Genomic DNA, 9,113 nt, shown 5'->3' on the forward strand with positions numbered 1-9,113 from the left:
TCATATATCTGTTAAGGCACTTAAATGAAGACTACATGAACTCAAACAACCCAACAATAAAAAGAAGATTAACCCAATTTAAATATAAGCTAAGAATTTGAATAAGCATTTCTTAAAAGACTATATACAAATGAATACCAAGAGCTTAAAAGGGGTAAACTGCAAGTGTCCTTAGCACTGTTGGCTTTGCCTTCCTCTGAGGTTCCTGGAAATGACTGGCTCGAGTTTGGATAGCAACGAAAAGGATTTCTCTGAAGATAAATTAGATGAAGAAAGTGTGATTTGCACACTGGTTCCAGTTAATGAGGAACATAATGAAGAACATCAAATGGAACCAAGAGTTTCTTCACCCTCAGAAGCCAACCTGAGGATGTCTGGGACAAACAATATAGTTCATCTTCCTCAGATGAATGAACAATCCAAAGATTGCCCCAAACCAATTCTTTCCCTGCCAACCATTTTTCCTTTAATTAATAAAGTACATCGTGATACTTTGCGGGACTGGTGCCAACAAATTAATTTGAGTACTGAAGGCAAGAAAATAGAGATTTATGTGAGGCTGAAGGAACATGCTTACACTGAAGAAAAACAGAGTGTTGCTGGAATACCACAGGAGGACACATTGCAGCTGTCTGAGGAAATGCAAGATGGTGACCAAGAGAACAAGGAGCAATAAAATGTGTAAGATGAGTGAGAAAAAGAGACCAATAAAGCTGATACGATAACTATGGCTCAGGAGGCCGTGTTGGCAGCATGGTCAAGAATTGCTGCAGGAGCCATGTAGCCTAAGGCTGTGAATTCACGCTCCATTCCTGTTCCTGCTGAGAACTTTCTGCTGCAAACATCTGGTGTCAGGTGGTGTGTGGTCCATGGCAGACCTCTTTTGGGAGAAAAAGAAGGGTGGGTTCATCAGCAGTTCTATGCCGGTCAGGCCTAGGTGCCTGACACCTCCAAGAAGATGATCTGCACTTTTCCATCCTCAGACCTAGAAGATATTATGTTATGCCATGAATGTGTTAAGAGGAATAAAATAATGATGGAAAAATTAATTAAAATGAAGAAGAAGGAGGAGGAGAGAAAGAAGAGGAGAAAGAAGAAGAAGAAGAAGAAAACTTGTTTGAACACACATAATTCCTTTTGGATGGATCATGTCTCAATAAATGGTGGAATGCTCACAGCAAAAAAACAAAAACCAAAAACCAAACAAACAAACAAAGTGAATACCAAGCACATGAAAGATGTTCAACATTATAGGAGTTAGGAAGTGCAAATCAAGGCACAACAGGATACAACTTCACACTCATAAGCCTGGTTAAAATAAAAAAGAAAATAAGAACAAGTATTGATGAGGATGTGAAAAAACTGGAACCTTCATACATTGCCATTGGGTTGTAAAATGGTGCAGCACTTTGTCAGTTTGCAAGTTTCTCAAACTGTTCAATGCAGAGTTGCCATATAACTCAGCAAGGCTATTCCTCTTTATATACCCAAGAGAACTGGAGACATATATCTACACAGAAACTGTAAATGGGCATTTATAGCAGCATTGTTCATAGTAGTCAAAAAGTCAACATAATCCAAATGTCATCAACAGATGAATGGATAAAAAAAAGAAAATGTGGTGCCCTGGCCAGTGTGGCTCAGTTGGTTGGAGCATCATCCCATAACGGGAAGGTTGAAGGTCTGATTCCTGGTCAGGGCTGATGATTGAGTTGCAGGTTCAGTCCCCTGTCAAGGCATGTATGAAAGGCAACTGATGGATGTCTCTCTCTCATATCAATGTTTCTCTCTCTCTCTCCCCCTCCCTTCCCCTCTCTCTAAAATCAATGAGCAAGTCCTTGGGTGAGCATAAAATTTTTTTTAATGAGAAAAAAATGTAGTATATTCTTACAATAGAATATTATTCAGCCATAAAAAGGAATGAGATACGGATACATGCTATGGCATGATTGAACCTCAGAAACATTATATGAAGTCAAATAAGCCAAACACAAAAGGCTGTACATTATATGGTTACATTGTATGAAATATCCAGAATATGGAAATCCACAGAGACAAAAAGTAGATTAGTGGTTTCCAGGGGTAGAAAAGGAGGGATTGTGTGTGTTGTGCAGTGACTACTAAAGGGTGGAGATTTTTGAGGGGTAATAAAGATGTTCTCCAATGAGATATTGGTGATGGTTACACAATTTTGTGAATACACAAATAACCCCTGAATTGTACACTTAAAATGATGAACTTTATGATATCTACACAAACATATGAAATCTGTCCAGAAAATACCCAGCCACATAATATGAAAAATAGAGAAATTTATCAAAGAAGATGCAAGATACATGAAACATAGTACATAGGATGATAGCGCCTCAATTCTCTTCAAAGTATGTGCCTTGGGACTTCACACAGTTCTCCCAGCTTCTCTTCCACTATTAAAACATTCTGAAAAATCCTTACTTGGAATTGCAATCAACTGCCCCATTTTATTTTTCTAAATCTCATTGATGGTCTGAAATCTCTTCTCTTTCAAAGGTGGTTTTAGTCTTGTGAAAAGCCAGAAGTCAAGTTGCAGGGCTCCAAATCTGAGCTCTAGGGTCTGAGTCACCTGGGTGATTTGATGTTTCGCAAAAAAAAACCCTGCACAAGGCATGCTGTATGAGTGGGTGTGTTGTGATGAAGCTGCCAATCACCAGTTGCCACAGCTGCAGCCATTTTCATCATGTGGTGTTTCTCAATTTACAAAGAACATTGAGGTAGTACTCCTTATTAACTATTTGACCTGAAGGGGCATACTTGTAATGGACACCTTCCCAATCAAAAAATGCAGTTAACATGGTCTTGATGTTACTGCGACTTTGCCACGTCTTCTTCAGGCATGGAGAACCAGATGACTTCCTTTGGGACGACTGGGCTTTCCTTTCCAGATCAGAGCCATAGACCCATAATTCATCTCTGGTTATGATCTTCTGAGGAAATCTGGTTCATTGGTAGATGTTTGAATCAGGTCATTAGCAACTGCAGCATGATGCTGCTTCTGCTCTGGTAGCAGAAGCCGTGGAACAAGTTTTGCCATGACACGTTTCATGCCAAGGTCCTGCGTCAAAATCTTGGACACAGTAGTTTTTGGAATCCTGGGATCAGCTTCTAGTTCTCGTACAGTCAGCAGACAATCTGTTGATTGCAGCCGGTATATGTTCAGCATTGTCAGGTGTTCTGCTTGTTGCAGGCCTTCCAGAATGTGGTTCACTTTCAACAAATTCTCAACCACCTTTGAAGCATTTGTGCCAGACTTTTATTTGTGCTGCACTCATTGCATTGTCCCAGAAAGCCTTCTGAATCATCCAAATAATTTCCGCAGAGGAATGGTCAAGCTTAATGCAAAATTTAATGCAAATTCATTGCTCTACTTGCTAAGTCATTTTGAATACAACTGGCCACACAGTACACATGCTCACTCAATGATGTCTACTGCCCCCACTGTCGAGTACAGTGAAATTGTCATTGTTCACTTATGCCCATTCCAGTCCACTCTCCTTGGTTGCTAGATTATCGATGTTGCGTAAACCATTCTTGTGATATTAAAAATGGATGGACTTTTTCCAGACAGACCCTGATATATCAATATCGCTGATATAAAAAAAACAAATAATTGTGTCCTGAGGCAATCTTATATCTTGATCAACAATATCAACACTGTTTTTTCAAGAAAAAACAATTAAGAGGTTTTGTTAGGGAACTTTCAGGATCATAGTTCTCTTAGATTTTCAAGGGTTCAGGGTGAATGGCAGGCCTCACTGCATAGGGTGCCCCAAATGGGAGGGACAATCCAGGGGGGCATGCTGCCTCAGGAAGGAAGAGCATGACTTCATTCCCGGAATAAAGATAAGATAAATTACGGCATTTTATTTCAAATATAAGTAAACAAATACCTTACATGTAGGTAGGAAAAAAGATAAATACTTTTATATCACTTCACGTAACTGTGATAGAGTTATTCTTGCCTTCCTGTGCTCCAGGTTTGTGTTCCACCTCGGCCGACAAGAATGAGTCCTTGTGAGATAAAACGAAACAGACCCAGGTTTACTACTCAGGGCCACCAGACCATGCTTTCTGATTTCTGTAATCAAATCTTTTTTTCTCTTTGTAACCAGCTTATGACCAACTTTGTGCTGTTTTCTTTTCCCCACTTAAGGGCCAGCTCTTCTTTCTGCCTCTCCTGTCCCCAGGACAGAGGACACATGTGAAACCAGTGTATCTGTCTAAGTGCCCCGTATTCAACCTGCCTCGTGGTGATGGCTTTAGTGACATTCACCAATAACGTTCCTTTCCCACACCACTATGGGAAGTCAAAGAACTTTGCAATGCAATACACCCATGTTAATTAAAATCAATTCATTATTTATAAATAAAGATTAAAATAAGATAGGAAGTACATTTAACAACATTGAGATTATTTGATGGATTCAATAAATTCTATCTGAAGTAAATTTCTGAGTCTTCAGGAGTGGAGGAGCAATGTATCCTGGATGTTACAGCTCACTTTACAGTGAAGTGATAGATGGCTCGTTCTGCTGGCAGAGGACCTTGGCTCACCACCACTAAAAAAGGCTTCCTTCTGACTAGGAATAGACACTTCAGCTCTCCCAAATATTTACAAGATAAAAGCAATATCCAGTTGCATCTCACATTCTACCACAGGAATAAGTTTGGGGAATTCAATATAATTAAGCAAGTTGATATCTCAGGACAATGGTTTAATTCCAGTGAGCTGGGAGAGGTGTTGTGATGTATGGTCTGAGTTATAACACAGTGGGAAGACCCAGAAGGTGGGGACTGGTGTGGAGGCTTTCAAACGCTCTGGATCTGCTTTCCCTGCAGAAAGCCTGGATCATACCAGATAGTTCTGGCAGCCTTTTTATCCTGAAGACCTTGGGTTAAGTCCATGGCTTACAGCGTCACTACAGTAGGGTTGGGGGGACAGCGCCTATAATGGGCTTGTCTATCAGTAGTGACGGCAAGCCTTTCTATGAGACGGCGCTCACTTTAGTTTTCATCTATCATGATAAGCAGTTATGATGTTTATGTGAGGAAGTAGAAATGTGATCTGTTTTAAAATGATCACAACTGAATTCCATTTTGATCAGTTTATACCACAGCTAACTCACATGCAATAGCAATTCGTGTACTGTTGTGTGCTTGAAAGTTAGAATGCTTTGCTTCTTTGGGATGTCATGATGCTATGGGGCCCTTTTCTTTGGCAGGCGGTGGGGAGGCCCAGCTGGAAGGATGTAGGTGTGACACGTGTGGAGACACTGTGCTCAGCCACCTCGCCCCCATGTTTCCCACCCTGATGTCACACTTTGCAATGACCTCTCTGCCTTGGGCTTCAAAACCATTTAAAATGCTGCACTCTTTAGACATTTCTGGAATGTTTCAGACATACAAAAGAATATAAAAGATATCATAATGACTCCTCTTGTACTAACCATCTATCTACATTAAGAAATAAAACATCACAAATACGGATAAGATGCCCATGGGCCCTCCCCTGCTGAGTTTCTCTCTGAGGGGGTCACTCTGTGACATGCCTTCTTTATTTTCTCTGATTAAATCTGACATGTAACTCATTTACACAGAAATTCTTATGCACAAAATCTGTATTTTATGCACAATAGCAAAATCACGTCAATATAAATAAGGACAATAAGAACGTTTGATGAAAAGATTGTGTTTTTTTAATCTGGGATTGCAAATAATGACTGGAGTCTTTCAACAGTCGTGCCTTTTATGTAATGAGAATCTCACCTAGTGACACATCGGGGACATCCTGCAAGGGTGTGCCACCATTTTAAGGTGACTACTGTTGGCCACTTAAATTGTTCCCAGCCTCTTGATTCAAATAAGTGTGTGTGTGTAGACAAATAGATACATATAGATGTAGACACAAACATCTTAATATACTGTGGCATTTATTTCTAAAGGAAAGATCCCCCAAAGTTTAGGTGCTAGATCAAAGACTACGTGTATTTTCAATTTTAATAGTTATTGTCACATGGTTTCCCAAAAGCTGTTTATTTGGAATTGAAAGTTTCAACATCTGAAACACTGTTAAGGGACCCTGGAGTTTCCTGGAATATTTTGAAGACCACTGGCCTTGGGGGTTTTTCCATTGTTTCTGCCATGGCTGCCCGTGTGTCCTTGGCTAAATGTGAAACTCTGCGAAATAGCTCAGTCTCCTCATCTGTGATGTGAAATGGAGAAATAAAGAAAAATGCCTGGCTGGATACTAGAAAATGGGACACAGGCTTGACTTCCTATCTTCCTAGATTAACTCTGTGGTTTGGAAAATGGACAGAGGTCCCAAGAAGAGGGTAAAGAGGCCTTTTATTTGTACTGCATTTCAGTACAAGTATTAAAAAATATTGGGAAGTAGTGAAGGAAAGCCCTTTCTGTTTGCTTAACAAAAACAGCCACTCCTGAGGGATTCTGCTTCTTAGGAAAATAAGGATCTCCCAAGAACAGAATATCCCAGCATCAATTTTGTGCTAAATCAGGTGAAACAAATCACTTAAAAAATCAGAATCGCACATTCTTCTCAAAAGTAACTTCCCAAAGTCAGTATGAGACTAGATGAAACTGAATAGTTGCTGCAAAATAAAGTTTGGAACACATCCTTGTGGAAAAACTAGCTGTAGCTCCTAGGAAAGACGTGGTCTTAATTAACAAAACTAAGAGGCAAATTTGGACCAAATCAAAACACACAAGGAATCCATATCTGCTGCCTTGACTTTGGGGCCCACTTTGAAATCTGGCCCCATATTCTCATGGATTTTCTTGTAAGGCCATAAACCCTCAGAGTGGGGGTGGGTAGACTAATGGCCTCTTAAATAGGCACCTGAATTTCCCCTCTGCAGTCACCATAAATCAGTGCAGTGCATCTCTAACAAATCCCCAGATCGTCCCAGAGAAAAGAATCACAGAAAAGAGGAAGGGAAGGAAAGAAAAGGAAAGAAAAGGAGGAAAGGGAGAAGGGAGGGAGGGAAAAGAACCAGTACCTGAGCGAACCATCCAATGTTCAAAAATTAGACTTACTAACGCTGGCATTGGACCAAAACAAGCCTCCATCTTGTGCCAAACTGTGAACTGCTGAGACTTAAAAAAAGAAAAAAAAACCCAGTTAAAGTAAATAAGCAAACAAACAGACAAATCTGTGGTATAAAGGCAAGCAAATCCCTTTTAGATTAATTAATGACATTGTTTATTTAATCTCCAAATTCCATCACATGTGGCAGGCAGGAGTGCTACTCTTCTTTTCAACTGAAATAGTGCAAAACATAGTCTGGATCCAAGGAACTTTTGCCAGAATCCCTGGCAATGCATCACTCTGCTAAGCCCTGTTTTGCTTTTGTGCTCATGGTAACGTTTGCAGCTGTCGAATGTGGCTTCAGGCTGTCTGACTCCCTTGAGAGAATTTATGTGTTTTTCTACTTCCTTTCCTTATTAGGAGGCAGGAATCTGCGACACCTATTAGAACAAGTATGCATAAAGGGTAATGACCATGCAATTTATTAGTGGTCTGTTCTTCCTCAAATGAGCCCTCCTCCTCCAGCTCTGGAGAAGCTATGCCCACATTTGAATCGTCTCTGCTTTCCCGGCAGCAGGTGGGCAAGGCAGCATTCATCAAGGCAGTGGGAGAAGATATCAGCCTCTGGGAAAGTAGTTTCTTTCTTCCATTCCAAGGCATGGAAAAGAGACTGGAATATCACAGTTTAAGTTTCATGAATAGGAAATATTAGCTGGCAAATGTAAATAGGATTGAAATAACAAGAAAACATGAGCTACTAACTTTTTCATAATAGCTCTGTAACAGGAGTAAAGTTCTCAGACCCCTTTTCTTTTTTATTTCTAAAATGGGGTGGGAAGCAGGTGGGGGTAATTTTTTTTCTTCAAGGCTGGGTTAGGAGAAGGAGCCTCTCCCATGAAAATATAGCAAATCCTTATTCCCTCTGTGTTTCCAGGTGGGGGGAAGCAACCATTTGAGGAGAAGGGATGGCTGAGAAGCTAAGAGTGGGCTCATCTGGGCTGATCCCTCACAAAAGTCTTCAAATAGGCAACAGGAAAAAAGTTACAGGTTCTAATAAAAATCCACCTCATCAGCTTGGAAATGCCAGGCTGCACTCCGCCCCTTCCAGGCATCATGGTCAGGTTTGGTGTCCAGACAGAAAGTTGGGCAGAACAAAATGCTTGGGGACACGTTCATTTCTGTTAAAATCACACGTATGGTCAAGAAAACGTAATCCATATGTTTTTGATTGGTTCACATTTAGCTCATCAAAACGTTTCAGTGAGCCATGTACACAAGCTTGTTAAGTCATTCTTCAAGGCAGGAAATCATTTTTGGCCATGGAAGGTGGATTGCAACCCCAGGAGGGCCAGGTTCAACTCGAAACTTAGAGCCTCAAAGTGTGAGTGGGCTCTCATGTGGAAAAATACAATTGGCTCTGCTGCGAAGTATTGGGATGAAGGACAACACATTTTACTTGTGCAGGTTTTAGGGCAGGGGGAGTTGCTGGGTCAGTCAATGGGCCAATGTTCTTCTGAGATTTTGAATGTGATCTATATTGTGAAATGAAAAAAATAATAATCTAAATGTACTTAACCAGCATGGTAAATTAAAATTGTTCCATAATCAATTCCATTTTTTTTTCTTATGAACTCTCTAAGGTTCTTCCACCCAGAATTCCCTACCTTACAGATTCCCTTTCACCATCGGCCCGCACAGTACCCAGCACATTTTATTGAACAGTAGGCCCTGGTGAATGTGGACCTGAACTGAACTGACATGTGTTTTCAATGTACTAATCATACTCAGAGCGTTATACATCTGCTTAGAAGCAATTGTGGCAAATAGCCTGTTCAAATCAGAGAACAGGCATTCCGTGTTGAGAAAGTAAGATTGATATGCAGAAGGAAAACCCACAGATACACAGGCAGGAAGATAACCCTAAAACACTGGTAGATACTCTAATTGGTTCCTTCTTTCTAGCATTCTCTGGTTTTTCTTCATTTTGACCATAACACTGGAATCAAAAGGGAACGGAACCTGGTTGAGGGTT

At 40.5% G+C, this 9,113-nt stretch overlaps 1 pseudogene; it reads left to right on the forward strand.

Annotated features, from left to right (window-relative positions):
* The first annotated feature begins 211 nt into the window (after positions 1–211).
* Positions 212–1,057, forward strand: LOC123819654 (annotated as a pseudogene).
* Positions 1,058–9,113: the final 8,056 nt, after the last annotated feature.

This window comes from Phyllostomus hastatus, unplaced genomic scaffold (genome assembly GCF_019186645.2).
Source record: "Phyllostomus hastatus isolate PE091 unplaced genomic scaffold, TTU_PhHast_1.1 phas_contig_34, whole genome shotgun sequence".
Taxonomy (NCBI): Eukaryota; Metazoa; Chordata; class Mammalia; order Chiroptera; family Phyllostomidae; genus Phyllostomus; species Phyllostomus hastatus.